Genomic DNA, 19,822 nt, shown 5'->3' on the forward strand with positions numbered 1-19,822 from the left:
TAGAAGTCTGGAGGCTACCCTTTATTTTGTTTTGTTCTGATTTTAGTCCCCACCATGATACAGGGTCTTTTGTGATGTTTGCTAAAGTAGCAGAAATACAATCTGAAATTAATGATCTGTAAATGAGTTCAATTTTATCATTATTTCAATTTTAATTTGGACAATTTTAAAAGATTGTTGAATTTTGAATGATGCTTTGTGAATTTAACCATGTTTTGAACTGTCTCCATATTTAAGCAGTTGTAGATGGTTCCATTGGCTGTGACGGTTCTCAGGTGATACTCCCTGAAACAAAAGAAAATATCTGTTAACTGATACCAAATTGTAAAAGAAGACGCGAGAAGCAGTTTTCCTTCTTCAGGTGAGGCTTTATTTCCACTCTTCCTCGACACCACTTTACAGTTTACCTTTATGCACTAACTAAACACTAACACACACTGCTTCCACAAATAAACTCTCACTATTAGAAAATCCTTGCTCTGGCTCGGCTCTGTCGTATCCAGTCTCTCTCTCGACTGAGTGTTGTGTCGCTCTATTTATGCCGCTCTCCCCGTGCTCACTGAAATTAGAGACAGGTGTTAGACATAATTTAGCTCAGGTGTAAGCGCCCTTACCGCTTTCTCTCTCCGGAGAGATGCTTGACCACGCCCCCGCTGCCACATATCCCCACAGCACCGGGCGCTCCTCCCCCTCCACCACCTGCGAGAGTACAGCCCCCAGCCCCCTGTCTGAAGCATCTGTCTGTAAAACAAAAGGGAGAGAGAAGTCAGGTGAATGTAACAGCGGCCCCCCGCAAAGTGCGGCTTTAACTTGCGTGAACGCCCGTTGACACTGCTCCGTCCACTGGACTGGATCTGGAGCTCCCTTTTTAGTGAGATCAGTCAGCGGGCTGGTGACGTCCGAATAATTAGGCACAAACCTTCTATAATAGCCAGCCAGCCCCAGGAACTGTCTCACCCCCTTTTTGGTCTTGGGTCTCGGGCAGGTCGCAATCGCCGCTGTCTTGTCAATTTGGGGACGCACCTGCCCGTGGCCCAAGTGGAACCCCAGATACCGTACCTCCACCTGTCCAATCGCGCACTTCTTTGGGTTCGCTGTGAGTCCCGCTCGGCGCAGCAATCTCAGAACCGCCCTCAGATGTTGCATATGCCGCTGCCAATCATTGCTATAAATGATGATGTCGTCTAAATAGGCAGCGGTGTAAGCTGAATGCTGCCTGAGGATTCAGTCCATGAGATGCTGAAACGTAGCCGGGGCTCCAGATAAACCGAACGGAAGTGTCACAAATTGGTGTAATTCAAACGGTGTGGAGAAGGCGGTTTTCTCACGGGAAATTGGTGTCAAGGGGATCTGCCAATAACCCTTCGTCAAATCCAATGTCGAATAAAAACGAGCAGTGCCCAACTGATCGAGCAACTCATCAACGCGAGGCATTGGATATGCATCAAATTTAGACACCGCGTTGACTTTCCTGTAATCCACACAGAATCGTACAGACCCGTCGCTCTTAGGCACTAGAACAACTGGGCTGGACCAATCGCTGTGGGATTCTTCTATTAACCCCATATCAAGCATCGCATCCAATTCTTCCCGAACAATTTTCTTTTTGTGTTCGGGTAGTCGGTAGGGACGGCTACGTACCACCACCCCCGGCTCGGTCTCGATGTGGTGATGGATGAGGTTTGTACGTCCCGGTAGAGGGGAGAACACATTTGCAAACTCCTGTTGCAACTTAGCAACCTCCGCGAGTTGGCTTGGTGAGAGGTGGTCTCCGCAAGTGACCGGGGTGAACTGTTTATGTTTTGAACTCACCTCCGGTCTGAGCTCCGCCTTCTCGGGAACCACCGTAGCCAACGTCACGGGGACCGCCTCCCTCCACAATTTTAGGAGATTGAGGTGGTATATTTGACGTGCGTCCCCTCTATCGGTTCGTTTAACCTCATAATCGAGATCTCCCACTCGTCGTGTGACCTCAAAGGGTCCTTGCCACTTGGTGAGTAATTTAGAGCTCGATGTGGGAAGCAATACAAGCACTTTATCTCCCGGTGCAAATTCCCTTAGCTGAGTTCCCCTGTCATACAGTCGGCGCTGTCGTTCTTGAGCTTGGAGCAAATTCTCCTGTGTTAGTTGCCCCAAGGTGTGGAGTTTTGCTCTAAGATCAAGAACGTACTGAATTTCATTTTTACTGTTTGAAGGTCCTTCCTCCCAGGCCTCTCGCATTACATCAAGCACGCCGCGTGGGCATCGCCCATACAGCAGCTCGAATGGGGAGAAGCCAGTGGAGGCTTGCGGGACCTCTCGTACTGCAAATAACAGGGGGTCGAGCCATTTATCCCAATTTCTAGAATCATCGTGCACGAACTTACGAATCATGTTTTTGAGGGTTTTATTAAATCGTTCCACCAGGCCATCCGTTTGAGGATGTATACACTGGTGTGAATCGATTTAATATTTAATAACTCGTACAGTTCACGTAGTGTTCGTGACATAAATGTTGTGCCTTGATCGGTGAGGATTTCTTTCGGAATCCCCACCCGGGAGATTATTTTGAAGAGTGCCTCCGCAACACTGCGTGCTGAGATGTTGCGACGAGGCACTTCTTCCGGATATCGCGTTGCATAGTCCACTAGGACCAATACAAAGTGATGTCCGCATGCTGACCGTTCTAATGGCCCGACGAGGTCCATTCCAATTCTCTCAAAGGGGACCTCGATCAGAGGGAGAGGGCGCAATGGTGCTTTTGGGGTGGCCGGTGGGTTAACCAGCTGGCATTCGCGGCATGCCGCACACCACCTGCGGACATTGCCGCCAATGCCCGGCCAATAGAAACGGGCTATTAGACGGTTCAGTGTTTTCCTTTCTCCTAGATGACCTGCCATGGGATTATAATGAGCCGCCTGGAATACCATTTCCCGACGGCTCCTTGGAATCAAAAGTTGGGTTGTATCCTCTTTGGTCCGAGTGTCCTGTGTCACTCGATACAACCGCTCATTTATAATTGCAAAATAGGGGTATGAAAGTGCGATGTCAGGCTGGAGTCGTTGACCATCGATGACTCTCACTTGGTCAAAGGCGTGTTTGAGGGTTTCGTCTCGCGACTGCTCCAAAGGGAAATCCCCGTCAGGGAATTCCCTGAGAAGGGGAGGGGCTGCAGCCTCTCCCCCTCTCTCGTCATCATGACGTGGAGCTGTCGAGGACGGCCCCGGCTCCGCCTCCCCTGCCAGAGCATCGCACATCACACATCTCCCTATTTTCACACAGGACCCATCCGCGCAAATTCCCTTTAATAAAACTCTAAAATCAGGCCAATCAGTCCCCAAAATCAGTGGATGGGTGAGGCGGGAACTGACCGCAGCCTCCACTCTATGCTTTTTCCCCCAAAATTTATTTGTCAGGGTCACCACCGGATACTTGTGAATATCCCCGTGTACATACTTCACCTTCACCGTTTTGGATGTGACCAATGCCTCGGGTTGAACCAGGCATTGGTGGATAGTGGTTTGATTACACCCGGTATCCACCAACGCTTGGTGAGTACCCCCCTTGACACTTACCGGTATCCGGTACGCTCCGGCCCGGTCGGGGGCAGCCTGTGGGAGGTCAGAGGCCCACACCACCATCCCCAGCTCCATCAGAGGGCACTGATCTCGGAAGTGGCACAGGTCTCCGCACCTCCTGCAGGCCGGCCCAGGCACTACGCCCGCACTTGCATCGGCGGGCGCCCCCCCTGAGGGGGAGAGTGACGGGCATTGGAGTAGGGGAAGGTGTCGCCTCCCACACCCGGAGAACTGGTCTCAGGGGCTGAGTTCCTCCTCGTCTGCGTGGGGCAGGAACGTGACCCGGAGAGAGAGCAGACAAGAGAGAGAGAGGGGAGGGGGAAGAAACAGAGGGAGGAGAGAAAACGTAGGAGGGATCTTCCGCCCTCGGGATCGCCGCCATGTGGTCCTCCGCAAGTCGGATAGCTTCCTCCAACGACGCCGGGCGGTGGCACTGGACCCACTCCGCCATCCCTTTTGGCAGTCGAACTGTGAACTGTTCCAGTACCACCTGGTCGATAATTCCCTGGACGTCGCGATCCCCCGCTAGTAGCCATCTTCGGCAGGCGTCACGGAGCCGCTGGGCAAAGGCAAATGGGCGGTCGGAGCTTTCCAACTTCAAGCTCCGGAAGAGCTGACGACTTTCCTCCAGAGTGCGACCAACCCGTTGCAAGATGGCTTTTTTTAGATCTCCGTAGGCCAGGAGGCTCGATGCTGGCAGTTGTTGAGCCATGAGCTGGGCTTCCCCGGACAATAGTGGGATCAATCGGGCTGCCCATTGGCCGAGCGGCCAGCCCCAGATCTCGGCGGTCCACTAAAACAAATCCAGGAAGGCCTTGGGGTCGTCCGCCGCCCCCATTTTCTGTAATGCTGGTGGGGGTAACGGCGTGGGTGTGTCCGGGGTCACGGCTGAGGATGCCCCCTGGCTGAGGAGGCTCCAGATCGCCTGCCGGTCCTCGGCTTGACCATGCATGAGCTCGACAAACCGGCGGTCTTGATCTTGTCAGAGCTCAAGCAGCGTTTGTTGGTGGTTCTGATGTAGGCTGGCGAGGGCTTGGAGGATCTCCGCCAACTGGGAGGACTCTACGGGACGACCTCCATCCATCTTCGACCCAAACTTCAATCCCGGGTTTCAGCACCAGTGTAAAAGATGACACGAGAAGCAGTTTTCCTTCTTCAGGTGAGGCTTTATTTCCCCTCCTCCTCGACACCACTTTACAGTTTACCTTTATGCACTAACTAAACACTAACACACACTGCTTCCACAAATAAACTCTCACTATTAGAAAATCCTTGCTCTGGCTCGGCTCTGTCGTATCCAGTCTCTCTCTCGACTGAGTGTTGTGTCGCTCTATTTATGCCGCTCTCCCCGTGCTCACTGAAATTAGAGACAGGTGTTAGACATAATTTAGCTCAGGTGTAAGCGCCCTTACTGCTTTCTCTCTCCGGAGAGATGCTTGACCACGCCCCCGCTGCCACACAAATTATTAAGGATTGGCTAATAGGACTGAGCAGAATTGAGACCAGTGGCAAGAGGCAATGACCCAATGATGGGAAAGACTCTCCAGTGGCAAAAGTGTGGGGGAAAACTAAGGCAGGGTATCACCACCCTGGAAGCCTGCCCAAGACGGTAGGGTTATATGGGTTGAGGAAGTGGATGGATGCTCTTAGGCTGGAAGCATCAAAAGGTTGGTCTAGAGGAAACCTGCCCGAAAATTGTGAGTTCCACTCAGCCCGACAGCATTTTAATAACCGTATCACAGTGTTAAATACCAAGCATTCTGTCACTGTGCCATCAGGGGATCATACCCTGTGTAAAAGTTTTTTTTTATAGATTGAATTTGGGGGTTACATTTTGAGAACCGTTGCAGTCAAAGAGTGCCTGACTTATTAAAGAAGTATTAAACAAACCTGGGAATGCTTGTATGATGAATAATTGATTAAAAGATTGATAGGTGATTTATTACTTTTACTTATGCTTTTATTGAACTCATGTACATTTTAATAGTAATGAAGAATGGGGGAAAAGAAAGAAAAGAAAACATGGTGGTGATTGCTTGTCTTGTTTGTTTATAACAATTTAAATAGAATTGTTTAAGAAATGGGGTGCATGATTGGCTAAAATTGGTATAATGATTGAAACAACAATTCTTGTGAAAGGAATAATATTCTGATTGTGTGTTACCATTGATCAAATCATTCTTGATCTGAGCGACAATGAAGCAGATGACATTGATCAAAGTGAATGGTCCAATGCAATATGATGACAACTCTTCTGGATGGACAGAAAGACCAAAATGGTAGGAAATTGATTCCTCCAATGAATATACACTACCAGTCAAAAGTTTTGAAACATTTAACTGAAATGTTTCTCATGATCTTAAAAATCTTTTGATCTGAAGGTGTATGCTTAAATGTTTGAAATTAGTTGTGTTGACAAAAATATAATTGTGCAACCATATTAATTTATTTCATTATAAAACTAAAATGTATTTACATTTATTTTTTTATTTTTTTTTTTTTTTTTCAATTGATGACTTGGACCAAATAATAAAGAAAAGCAGCCAATAAGTGCCCAACATAAATGGGAACTCCTTCAATACTGTTGAAAAAGCATCCCAGGGTGATACCTCAAGAAGTTGGTTGAGAAAATGTCAAGAGTACATGTCTGCAAATTCTAGGCAAAGGGAGACTACTTTGAAGATGCTAAAATATAACACAGTTTTGATTAATTTTGGATTTTGTTTAGTCACAACATAATTCCCATAGTTCCATTTATGTTATTCCATAGTTTTGATGACTTTACTATTATTCTAAAATGTGAAAAAAATCAAATCAAATAAAATAAATAAAATAAAAGTATAATAAAGAATGAGTAAGTGTTTCAAAACTTTTGACCGGTATATGAGGAGATGAATGATGAGCCATGCCCTGGGATGTAAGTGCTAGCCTAACCTCTCCGCAGTGGTGGCCCTCTATGTTATGCAAAGTAACTGGGTCGAAGATCTTTTGTCAAAAGGATCTTTGAAAGAAAAAAAGAATAACTTTTTAGTGTTGGGTTATTTCTACTATATTTGATGTCTTTGATATATTTACTGATTTTGATCTTTATGCTGTTATATCCAACGTGCTGTTATGCTACTCTAATCAAAATGTTATGATTTTGAATGGTATTTTCTGTTATATTCAACATAACCGAACATGCTCATGCTTAAAACCTAATATTCTCTCTCTCTCTTGAGTGTAGTGTAGAATGTGTGATGGCACCCAGGGTGGTACGAACGAGTGCTGTTCCACTGACCTCCCGCTAGGGGTGTCTAATTCAATTACCTTTCAGCACCCCTCAAATGGGAACACCAGCAGGTGCACCGAGCCGGCAAAGATTTGGGCCAATCAGAAGATAACCAGGGTACGTGGAGGAGGCAAAATGTACACATACACACTCAACAACTGACTTTGGTGAAATAACTGATTTATATTGAATAATGTGAATAAAATAAACTTCACAGATAAAACAACAGACAATACAAAAAATAAATCTTAAATAAAATAATACAGTAAACACAATTAGTTATTAAATTCCCCAACAGATTTCGATCTGTTTCCTTTCCACCAAATTAATCTCCCTTTTAGTTATTTGATTTCAATATTCTTTCCTTCAAATTCTGTTAATTTAATCTAATTACGGCTATTTAGTTTATTGGAAGCTAATAAAATGTTTATCGATTTTAGTTCCTATTTTAGTAGCAAATTTAACTCTTTTGTAACACATTTCCCTAAATAACCTCAATAAAATGTAATTAAAACCAAACAAATAAAATTACAGTTACCTGTTATTACCGATAATTAACTAAACTTGTTCTTTTATTCCAGGTTTAATCCAGATGAACAGAGAAATAAATGACTCTACTTCATCACTCAGCTTTATCTCGGTTTAACATCAAGATTCACTTCTCAGGTGAATCTCTCTCTCTTCCTAGAGCTTTAGATTAAGATTAAACTAATCTTTTCAATTTTCCGGATTTTAGCTGCTATAAATCCCTAACATCTCGTTGCTCTTCGCTTCTTCGTCTGTTCTTTGACTGTCTGCGTTAACTCTAGGGTGGAGTTGGAGGCTACAGCAAGATTGGCTGATTGAATAAATCACCTTTGCAGTGCTGATTCAGACTTTTGTTGGTCAAGTTTTTCTGTAATATGTTTTTTTTTTTTTTTTACATATATTTGTAAGTATGAATAATAAATATACAATTTTCATACTTTTCTGACTCTTTGGATTTCATTCTGTTTCTAGTTACTTGTCTTTAGTTTCTTCACATACAGGTGCATCTCAATAAATTAGAATGTCATGGAAAAGTTCATTTATTTCAGTAATTCAACTCAAATTGTGAAACTTGTGTATTAAATAAATTCAATGCACACAGACTGAAGTAGTTTAAGTCTTTGGTTCTTTTAATTGTGATGATTTTGGCTCACATTTAACAAAAACCCACCAGTTCACTATCTCAAAAAATTAGAATATGGTGACATGCCAATCAGCTAATCAACTCAAAACACCTGCAAAGGTATCCTGAGCCTTCAAAATGGTCTCTCAGTTTGGTTCACTAGGCTACACAATCTGCTGATCTGACAGTTGTCCAGAAGACAATCATTGACACCCTTCACAAGGAGGGTAAGCCACAAACATTCATTGCCAAAGAAGCTGGCTGTTCACAGAGTGCTGTATCCAAGCATGTTAACAGAAAGTTGAGTGGGAGGGAAAAGTGTGGAAGAAAAAGATGCACAACCAACCGAGAGAACCGCAGCCTTATGAAGATTGTCAAGCAAAATCGATTCAAGAATTTGGGTGAACTTCACAAGGAATGGACTGAGGCTGGGGTCAAGGCATCAAGAGCCACCACACACAGACATGTCAAGGAATTTGGCTACAGTTGTCGTATTCCTCTTGTTAAGCCACTCCTGAACCACAGACAACGTCAGAGGCGTCTTACCTGGGCTAAGGAGAAGAAGAACTGGACTGTTGCCCAGTGGTCCAAAGTCCTCTTTTCAGATGAGAGCAAGTTTTGTATTTCATTTGGAAACCAAGGTCCTAGAGTCTGGAGGAAGGGTGGAGAAGCTCATAGCCCAAGTTGCTTGAAGTCCAGTGTTAAGTTTCCACAGTCTGTGATGATTTGGGGTGCAATGTTATCTGCTGGTGTTGGTCCATTGTGTTTTTTGAAAACCAAAGTCACTGCACCCGTTTACCAAGAAATTTTGGAGCACTTCATGCTTCCTTCTGCTGACCAGCTTTTTAAAGATGCTGATTTCATTTTCCAGCAGGATTTGGCACCTGCCCACACTGCCAAAAGCACCAAAAGTTGGTTAAATGACCATGGTGTTGGTGTGCTTGACTGGCCAGCAAACTCACCAGACCTGAACCCCATAGAGAATCTATGGGGTATTGTCAAGAGGAAAATGAAAAACAAGAGACCAAAAAATGCAGATGAGCTGAAGGCCACTGTCAAAGAAACCTGGGCTTCCATACCACCTCAGCAGTGCCACAAACTGATCACCTCCATGCCACGCCGAATTGAGGCAGTAATTAAAGCAAAAAGAGCCCCTACCAAGTATTGAGTACATATACAGTAAATGAACATACTTTCCAGAAGGCCAACAATTCACTAAAAATGTTTTTTTTATTGGTCTTATGATGTATTCTAATTTTCTGAGATAGTGAATTGGTGGGTTTTTGTTAAATGTGAGCCAAAATCATCACAATTAAAAGAACCAAAGACTTAAACTACTTCAGTCTGTGTGCATTGAATTTATTTAATACACAAGTTTCACAATTTGAGTTGAATTACTGAAATAAATGAACTTTTCCACGACATTCTAATTTATTGAGATACACCTGTATGTTAGTTAAATATGCACTTTTTAGTTAGTTTTAAGGTTATAACTTAGAATGCAGTTTACTCTGATTTTACATCTGGGTTACAGTAGGGTTGAGGGTGACAGGATCTTTTACTCCTTTCTTGTTAAGTGTGGGGGGAGATGTTTGGTCCTGATGCTCCACAGGAGTTCTGTTCCATGATCTGGTCATTGATAAGAGAGACTGTGTGACCTACAACTGGTCAGTAGAAAGTGATGGGTGAAGGGACTAGATTTTGAAGTAACACTCTTGAATTAGGCTAAGTTAGTGGGACTTTGTAGGAAGTCCCAACAGAGGGAATATATGGAATATTTTGATTTAATCATTCAGTTAATCCATTTTAATGATTGAATTGACATGTATGCAATATGCAATGATCTAAAAATGACAATGTGTAATAAACGTATTATGATAAGCTGCATTATCAATGTTATTCAATGTTACATATTTAATCATTCTTTTATTGATTTAATACTCTTATTTACTCAAAAAAAGGGGCAGTGGTGGCTCAGCAGTTAAGGCTCTGGGTTACTGATCAGAAGGTCAGGGTTTCAAGCCCCAGCACTGCCAAGATGCCACTGCTGGGCCCTTGAGCAAGGCCCTTGACCCTAACTGCTCCGGGGTGCCGTATCATGGCTGACCCTGCACTCTGACCCCAGCTTGGCTGGGATATGTGAAAAAAAGAATTTCATTGTATATGTGCAAATATATAATGTGTGATAAATAAATATAATTATTAAAAAAATTATTTAGATGCAGTTTGAAAGAGCAGAACTATGGAAAACAGCTTAGCTTGCAGTCTCTCTCTCTGTGTAAGGCCTTTCTGTTTCAAGGGAAAATGAGCTGACGTGAGAAAAGTGCATGATGTGATGCAGACAGTGAGAGTCCATGGGAAACAGGATGCATTTGTCAAGCGAATGAGTAGGGAGTTTTAAGGATAAGAAAAACCACCCATGGCAGCACACGTACTTCTCTCCATCTCACAGGGATGTTTTGTGTGTGACCAATAAACTGAAATAAGGGAAAACATTTAATATACTAATCAAATTAATGCAGAAAGTAATAAGTGTTAGTCAATATAGAATATGTAACTATATAAGGTAATTATAGTGTGTTTTATGCATATATGATAAGATAATTATGCATTTAGGCATGAAGTCATGCAGGATGTCTGGCTAGAGTGATGATGCGATTAGAGGGGCAAAAGATTTCACTGAAAAATATTATTAGATGATAGTATGGGAAGATTTTTTGATAATCTTTATTGGATGAAAAGAGAACAGAAACTGTATAAAAAGGCATGTTCTAAAGTGTAAATTCAGATGCTCCATGGACTACCTCGGCTTTGTTACTCTGTAATAAAAAAGTCTCGTTTTGGAATCAGAATTTTGCACCTCCGAGAAATCTTTGAGTTGACTGAGCTTTGATGGCTGTTGTGGGGAATCTGCCACGACAATGACAGTCATGTCATCTGCAAACTTCAGGAGCTTGACAGAGGAGTCCTTGGCGGTGCAGTCATTGGTATACATGGAGAAGAGTAGTGGGGAGAGCACACATCCCTGGGGGGCACCAGTGTTGATCGCACATGTGCTGGAAGTGAATTTTCCCAGTCTCATTAGCTGCTGCCTGTCTATCAGAAAGCTGGTGATCCACTGACAGATAGACATGGGAACAAAGAGCTGGGTTAATTTATTCCATGGGAGAGCTGGGATGATGGTGTTGAAAGCTGAACTGAAGTCCAAAAAAAAAGAATCCATTCATATGTCCCTGGTCTGTCCAGATTTTGCAGGATATGATGCAATCCTATGTTGACTGCATTATCTACAGATCTGTTTACTCTATAAGCAAATTGAAGGGGATCCAGAAAGGGTCTGGTGATGTCCTTCAGGTGGGCCAACACCAGTCTCTCAAATGACTTCATGACCACAGATGTCAGAGTGACAGGTCTGTAGTCATTAAGTCCTTTGATCTTGGGTTTCTTTGGGACAGGGATGATAGTGGAGTGTTTGAAGCAGCAGGGAACTTCACACTGCTCCAGTGACCTGTTGAAGATCTGTGTGAAGATGGGGGCCAGCTGGTCAGCACAGGATTTTAGACAAGTGGGTAAAACACCATCTGGGCCCTGTGCTTTCCTTGTTTTTTGTTTCTGGAAGGCCCGGCACACATCCTCTACACAGATCTTAAGTGCAGGTTGAGTAGCGGGGGTGGGGTGGTTGCAGGAGGTGTTGGTGTATGTGTGAAGTGAAGTTCAAAGCGGGTGTAGTGTGCGAGACTGGTCTTTTCAAATCTACAGTAAAACACATTCAGGTTGTTTGCCATCTGTTGATTCCCTACAGGTAAGGGATGGTGTCTTGAAGTTAGTAATGTCTTTCAGGCCACTCCACAGGGTCTTTAGCTTAAAACTTGTTTTTAGCTTCTCAGAGTAGCTTTTTTTAGCCACTGTAATTTCCTTAGTCAGTGTGATTATACAATATTTTATCCCCACTTCTGTAAGCATCCTCTTTGTCATGATGAAGCTGTTTGAGTTTTGCTGTAAACCATGGTTTGTCGTTGTTGAACGTTAATTAAGTCCTAGTAGGAATGCATCATATATTTATGCAACAGCGCTCTTTACTCATCTCACAAACACAGATTATATACTCCTCAGAATGCATCAACACCATGTAAAGAACATAATGAGTCCTACAGTTATGCCAAATAGGTAATTGAATGCTTTAACAGCGTTCAATATATTAATCTCTAACAGCTGAAGGTACAGGCATGAGACTTGTATAAATGTTTGTAGAACAACAACAGGGGTGAAATTGTTTTACATTTTTTTTTTTTTTTTTTTTTTACACACTCTGTGTGTATATACCTTTCGTCGGAAGTTTGTCTCACATAATCATCACAGATTTGGTGTGAACAGGCCTTTAGTGCAGGCCAAACATTTGTCTTTCGTGGGCAGTCTATTGAGGAACCCTGCTCTAGAGTTGACTCAGAATGGTGCCATAAACAAAAAATATCCAGTGAGCGGCAGTTCTGCAGACGGAAATGCCATGTTGATGAGAAAGGTCAACAGAGAATGGCCAGACATGTTCGAGCTGACAGAAAGGCTACGGTAACTCAGATAATCACTCTGTACAATTGTAGTGAGCATAGTCATACTATAGTCATAGTCAATGTGTTGAATGCAGGAGAAATGAGCAGGTTTGAAAACCTGAGTGACTTTGACAAGGGCCAATTTGTTATGGCCAGACGACGGGGTCAGAGCATTTCTAAAATGGCAAGGCTTGAGGGGTGCTCCCGGTCAGTAGTGGCAAGTACCTAACACAACAGTGGTCCGAAGAGGGACAAATCACAAACCGGCGACAGGGTGTTGGACTGAAGAAGAGCTGTATTTATTAAATTAATCTGACTAATGGGGCATTTTTGCAAAGAAACTAGAGATTGTAGCATCTGGACCAATCAGACACACAATTATTCGTTATTTAATGAACAATCCAACAGACGTCTCAAGACCGTAACAAGCAAAGGTCCAAGTAGGCCCAAGCAGACTCTAAGACTCTGAGATGTCTGCTCTCCCACTGATCATTATCAGCTTCTACTCCCCCTTTGCTGACACTGGTCCAGCAACTAGTGGACCTCAGAGACATTCCAGGTGGGGGAATGTAGCTACATGCAAAAGCAAAGGAATGTGGAGAAGTAACTCACTCCATTCCCCCATAGGAAAGACACATAAAGCCCATAAAACAGACTTTTCTTCAGTAATTTATAGACAAACTGTTCTATAAATGAACATGCATATACCCAGGACATTGTGTGTATGATTATTACTGTCTCGTATAGTGTCTTTTTTACTGTATACCATTTTATGCATGCTTTATGACAGAACCACTAGATAATGTAAAATTATTGGTATCATGCTTTCTATCAAATTAATCCTTGTGTGACTCTCTGCACATTGGTGTATCTCAACACCTTATAGCATGCATTGTATGCCTGTTATATTACTCAGAGCATAAAGGGGCACAAACTGCTAGCTTACTCCAATCATGCAAATGAGTCAGCTTCTAAACAAAGGAGCTTTTCCCACTGGAAAATTGCACCTTTCTCAATGGTCAAGCCACACTCGAGGGGAGTGGCCTCCATCAGGAATTAAAGGGCACTGTCTGAGTGACCTCTCTCTCTCTCTCTCTCTCTCTCTCTCCTCTGTGCTCTCTCTCCCTTCTCCTGGTTGCTGTTCGTAGGACCTGGTGTTTCCGGTCCCACACTGCGAGGTCGTGGGCCGGCAGGCCTCAAACACATCAAGCCATGTGTAACTTCCTCGACCATAAAAGTAAAAACTAACACCGCAAGTCCATCATCATTTCTTCATTCAACGCGGAAGAAATTGATTGCAACTTCAACACCATCGACTCAAGGAACAACCAAGACTTTCTCCTGAGACTGCATATGGGCGCTCTCTCTCTCTCAACAACCAAGGCATTGCATGTATCATACAATTAACTAACTAAACAGAGGTTTAGTCCCCTGTTCTGTTCCGGTTTCATTCACTTTCACTTTTCTATTTCCCCATGTATGGGTGATTTGTGTGTAGATGTTTGTTTAGATTAGTTATGTGTTCCTGATTTAGTTAAATAAAACTTTTGTGTACATTCTTGCCAGTTGATTCTGGTCTGCTTGTAAATCAATGTCAATTTAATGATTTGATCACAGCTACATGCTAAGAGAGTTATTTTTCTGTGGCCATGAAAAATATCTTTTCTGAGCATTGACAGACGATCAATACAGAGTGTTCACTGCATGAACAGATAATTGATTGTAATGTTAATTCATCTACATCAAGTTAATTCTATTAACTGATCCAATTATTTATGAGTTATGATTAATTATTCATATTTCACTTTAAGATAATTTGACGGTGGTATATTTTGATAAATAATCTCATCCCTGTTTTTAAAAGATTTCACTTCAGTGCTGTACCTAAATATGTGTATTATTATTTTCAATAAGCCATGAGAATAATATTACTCCAATAAGAGAATTAATCATAATTCCCTTATTAAAGCTAATTCCTTTCAATAGAAATTGAGCGGATACAACGAGACGTTGTATTACGATTTTAATGGTGGAGAATTTAATTCAGACAAATAATCTAGTTATTTGTCATTTATTTAATTTATAATGGTTGTCGAATGCGACTAATTCCATTATAAATTTCCTTACATAATAATGTAGAATAAGGACAGTTTAATTTAATTCCTAGCTCACACATACAAATTCACTACAAGACATAAGGAGGAAATTTCATAATATTTCAAGCTTTCAAACATTGCAACAGTACTGCCATTGCAAAATGTGTCTTTTAGAATTGAGCTGATAAACACACAGAGATATTTTGTAACCGAGGTTACTTAAAACATTTGAGTGTGCTAAACTTCCACAAAAAACTTGTACCTGTTGTCCTAAATGAACCTCATTATCTCACACTAAATAAATGTTTTTAACCATAAAAGCAGAATGCAGTTTACTGGATCTTACAGTGTTGGCTTTTGGTAAACACTAAAATGATAAACTTAAGGTCTTTGACTTCATTTGTAAATGTTTGTAGGAGACCTTTTTTTTTTTTTTTTTTTTTTTTTTTTAAAATGGAATAAAATAACGGCCTATAGGGAAAACTATGTTGGTTGTCACACATTTTACTTCAGTGTATCCTCAGAGTAGTTTTATTTTTGAAAGCCAATTTCTGTATAGGCACATACCTGGATATAAAAATGCTAAATAAACATTCACATTTATTGCAGAGGAAAAATATGCAGTTCATTGAACACAGTGAACTTCTGTTACAACATATCCCAATAGCCAGACAGTCCATGTCAACTTGAGTGCATGCTGTCAATAAAGCAAAAAGGGGAAAATTTCAAGTTGATTTTTCAGTTCTCCATCTTAAAATGATGATTAAATTTGCAATAAAAAATTATATACAATGGAAGCTTTCACAGAAAGGCTATTCCATATTGTATAGCACATCTAAACGCATGCAGCGGGAGATGCGGATATAAACACGGATATAGTGCGCAACAGCAAAATCTGTCCAGGTAGCGCATGTTGATGTGATAACTCTTGTTTTAGCACAGCAGTTGATTGACAGATGAGAGATGACACTTCACTGCTGCCAGGATGCATACAAGACGGATTAGTGTTCACACCTCAAAAGCGATGTGATCACATGTGTTTTTGACCACATCCGTATGTGTTTTTTGTAATCTGATCACAAAACATTTTAGACGGCATTTAGACCTGTATTTAGCACTGACCACAAGTGTTTTTCTTATGTCATCCATCACCCATACAAGAACGAGGCAAGTTCTGAACCATACGGTCTGTAGTGTTCATTTTGTTTACCACAGTGTCATGGTTCCGGCATTTGTGCCAGCTCATACTGTTTGTTTTTCTCTGACTCGTGTCTCACAGGTGGAGCCGGCACGCGTTTCCATGTGAACGCTGATCGATCGCGGGGAGACGCTGATCATGGCAATGAATTACTCACCCGTTTCCACCTGCCTCACTCTGATTGCACTCTCTGCTTATTCCTTGTGTTTCCCTTTATTCTTTGCCAGTTTATTGTTCATTGTCAATGTTAACTGTGCTCTCTTGTGTAGTTGGAGCATGCTTGTGTATCATGTTTTTTGATGCCATTGACTTGCATTGTATGGGCGAAAAGACCTCATACATTTAAAGTGCCCATATTATGCTGATATGATCAGGGGTGGATTATGACTAGCAAGGGCCCCAGAGCCAATCCCCTGAACAGTCACTCTTCTTAAAGAAACAGTTCTATTTTAACTTTTGTTGTAAACTCTATGTAAATACTACAAATTGTGCACACAAAATGCATATATTTACAGGGGCCATAATAAATAAAAATATTTTAACTTCAAACACTTTAAATATTGATGAATTTAACATATACAGTAGGCTTCTACAATATCTATGCAAGGGTTTGGTGAAATTTGGCAAAGAGTTCAGACAGTTCTTGCTCTCGCTGCTATATCTTTTCTAACTCATCTGAATGATGGGGTGTGTTCCATTCAGAAGTGATCATCCTTAAACCCTGTTTCCTTCAAAGTCTTTTCCCTCCGTTGTAAGTGTTACACCCGCAGTGCCTGCCATCTCCCCCGAATGCCGCCAGAGGTCGCAATCACCTTAGTTTTAACATTTCACAAACTACATTTCCCATAATCCTCCAGTCAGACTGATAACTCTTCCACCTGTATTACATTTAACCCTGTCTATTTAAGTTCCCAGTTTCCACGCATTCAATGCGAAGTCTTGTTTGTCTAGTCTACAATTCCGAGTGTTAGTACTATCATTGATTACCCTGTATTTGTCTCCTGCTTGTTCTCCGAATTCCCCAGCCTTCATGTGAGTGTTTTGGATTTACGGCCCGTTTGTTGGATTACCCCTCTGCCGATCGGACTTTGACTGCCTATCTGTGTACCGATCCCTTGCCTGCCTTTGTTTTTGCTCTTTGTTTTGTTACTTTGTTTTTACTATTTATTTGCCTTATTAAACTGCACATGGATCTTAACACTACTGCCCCGGCGTCCTTGCTTAAGTGAGAGCTTCAAAGGGCTGAAATGCAAAAATTCTATTTAGAAATGACCCTAGAGCTTGACTACCATTATTATTGTTCCACTGAAAAGTCCTGCGACGGCATCATTTAAGCCTTTGCAAAGTGTCCAAAAATCCCCAAGACTACATTATATTGACACTATATTTAAATAAGCTAAGAGATTTGTTCGTAATTTCAGCTCTCAAAACTTACACACAAGACCTTTTATCTGCTTTAATAGCCAAAATACTTGGACATATGTGAATGAGAAGAGCCCTGAAATACGTGTTTCAGTCACAATGCACATTATGTAGTTTAGTGACATTTTAGAATGTTACAAATGGCTAATTCTATTTAAATAAATGTATTCTTAAAATGTTCTTGTTTGTTCAAGAATCCTCTTTCAGCAATGCAGGTGTTTGGGATTTAGAAGCTCTTAGTTTAGGACCTGTGAGGAGTCTGTTTCTCAAACTAGAGACTGATTTACTTGTCTTTTTGTTGTGCATCTGGGCCGTCCACTTCCTTCTCTATCCTGGTTAGAGATTCTTTTTACGAAACAGTAATGCATGGAATAGCCTTCATCTCTCTAAAACAATAGACTTTAGGAGAAAATTGAATCAGGAGAAATGGGTTTCTTTGTCCATTTTTAAAACCAAAATGTGACTTTTGCATGTGTAAAGCAACTTGTAAGATACCTGTAACATCTGAACAGTCTCCCGTCCACCAGGGGGAGCCTTCACCTGAATATTGACACTTGTCACTTCCTGTTCCTGCCACATCAGTTCCTGTTTGGACATTCTCCATGTATATAAGCCATATGCCCACAGTATCACCTTGCGAAGTATAGCCAGTTATCTGCCTTACCAAGCGTTGTTTCTCTGCCATTGTTTTGTCTATTGCTATGACCATTGCTTACGTTTGCTCTGGATTACAGTTTTTGGACTTGTTGCCTGAGGACCGATTTATCTGTGTTTTGAGCCAAGCCTGTGACCTGACTACGTTTAAAGAATACTGTTTGAATTGTTTGAGCAACTCCTCTAATAAATATACGGAAATGGATCCCACTCGGCCTACCTCATCCTTACAATACCTCAGTAAATGGGGGGTATTTTTTATCAGTAAAAAAACCCCTCTGTATTGTGATTTCCACATGGTAGCACAACCATTTCTAATTGTTCTAATAAGAATTTTGAGTACCCAATTAGCACTTTAGAATGCTTTTTGTAAGGAATAGTTTACACAGTATTTGTTTACCATTATGGGTAAACAAATAACTGGAATAAATACCACTCAAAACAATTATTTCAAACTGTAATTTGCAATTAATGATTTTGGCAGTATTTTTGATCAATTTAATGCATCCTTGGTGAAAGGAAGCATCAATTTCTTTCAATAACAAAAATGTCTGTTCTAAAAAAAAAAAAAAAAAAAAGAGATATTTATTACACACACCCTACCGGTCAAAAGATTTTAGAATAATAGTAAAGTCATCAAAACTACGGAATAACAAATGGAACTATGGGAATTATGTTGTGACTAAACAAAATCCAAAATAAACCAAGAGTGTTATATTAGCATCTTCAGAGTAGTCACACTTTGCCTAGAATTTGCAGACATGTACTCTTGACATTTTCTCAACCAACTTCTTGAGGTAACACTCTGGAATGTTTTTAAACCGTATTGAAGGAGATCCCATCTATGTTGGGCACTTATTGGCTGCTTTTCTTTATTTTGTCCAAATCATCAATTTTGGAAACTTATTAAATTTTAGTTTTAGAATGAAATTAATATGGTGGCACAATTATGTCTACAAAACTAATTTCAAATTTCATACGCCTTCAGATCAAAAGATTAAGAAACGTTTCAGTCAAACATTTCAAAACTTGACCGGTAGAGAGAGTGTGTGAGTGAGTGCATATATTTTCATAAAGTAACTTGTAATGTAATTACTTGTAGTTTTTCAGTAAACTATTTATTACTCGAGTCATAACATTTCTCAGTACTTCTACTTAAGTAAAAGTACTGCTACTGAAGATATTATTCACTTAAGTAAACAAACAAACAAAAACAGTACTCTTTCCACAACTGGTTTTATGTCAAGCAACATACTGATGTTGAGGTTATGTTTTTGTGCCATGGAGACATTTTGGAGATGCGGGCTCTAACAACATTAAATCCATTAACTGAAGTAGAACAATTTAAATGTATTGCTGACACAAGAACAACTTATTTAGGTTTAGAGGCAAATATACCACTTTGAAACTCTGGGATTTAAAATCTAAATTAAAACTTAAACTAAAAGAATTGAAAACAAAGAAAAATGTTGCTCTATAGGCCATTGCGATCACATTGACATTGCAACAGTTTCAGTGTCCTCAAACTTGCTTACCAGGTATATACTAATGATTAATAAAATAAATAAACATTATTAAATTGAATTTGAAGAACCTAATGAAGTGGAGTTAAAACTATTATAGTACATTTGATTTGACCTAATCCAACTAAATGTTGGCTTAATGAAACTGACCTAATCTGAGTGAAATCGCTTGTCTAAAAAAAAACAAAAAAGTTCTCCAATTCAATTAAGGGTAATGACTTCATTTTTTTTGAGTGGTCACTAATCAAAAAAGCTAATTTGTGACACTGACCTTTTGTATGAAAGGTCAGATTTCTTTGCATCCATTAAAGCACAGAGGATGCTTTTTGGAACATTTTGAATCATGCTGTATTTAGGTGACAATTGACATTTATTTTTCTAATGTCTAAATTACAGTCCCCTGA

General features: G+C 41.0%; 1 protein-coding gene and 1 long non-coding RNA gene across 5 annotated transcripts in view; both read right to left on the reverse strand.

Annotated features, from left to right (window-relative positions):
- LOC127438253 (complement factor H-like) overlaps nucleotides 1-19,822 on the reverse strand; it is a 137,643-nt gene that overhangs the window by 19,063 nt on the left and 98,758 nt on the right. The gene's annotated exons all lie outside the window — the stretch shown is intronic.
- LOC127438299 (uncharacterized) overlaps nucleotides 322-19,822 on the reverse strand; it is a 28,974-nt gene continuing 9,473 nt past the window's right edge. Inside the window, exon 3 of the long non-coding RNA XR_007896711.1 lies at nucleotides 322-741. This is a non-coding gene — a long non-coding RNA (uncharacterized LOC127438299). The remainder of the gene's footprint in view (nucleotides 742-19,822) is intronic.

The sequence above is a fragment of the Myxocyprinus asiaticus genome, chromosome 49, assembly GCF_019703515.2.
Source record: "Myxocyprinus asiaticus isolate MX2 ecotype Aquarium Trade chromosome 49, UBuf_Myxa_2, whole genome shotgun sequence".
Taxonomy (NCBI): domain Eukaryota; kingdom Metazoa; phylum Chordata; class Actinopteri; order Cypriniformes; family Catostomidae; genus Myxocyprinus; species Myxocyprinus asiaticus.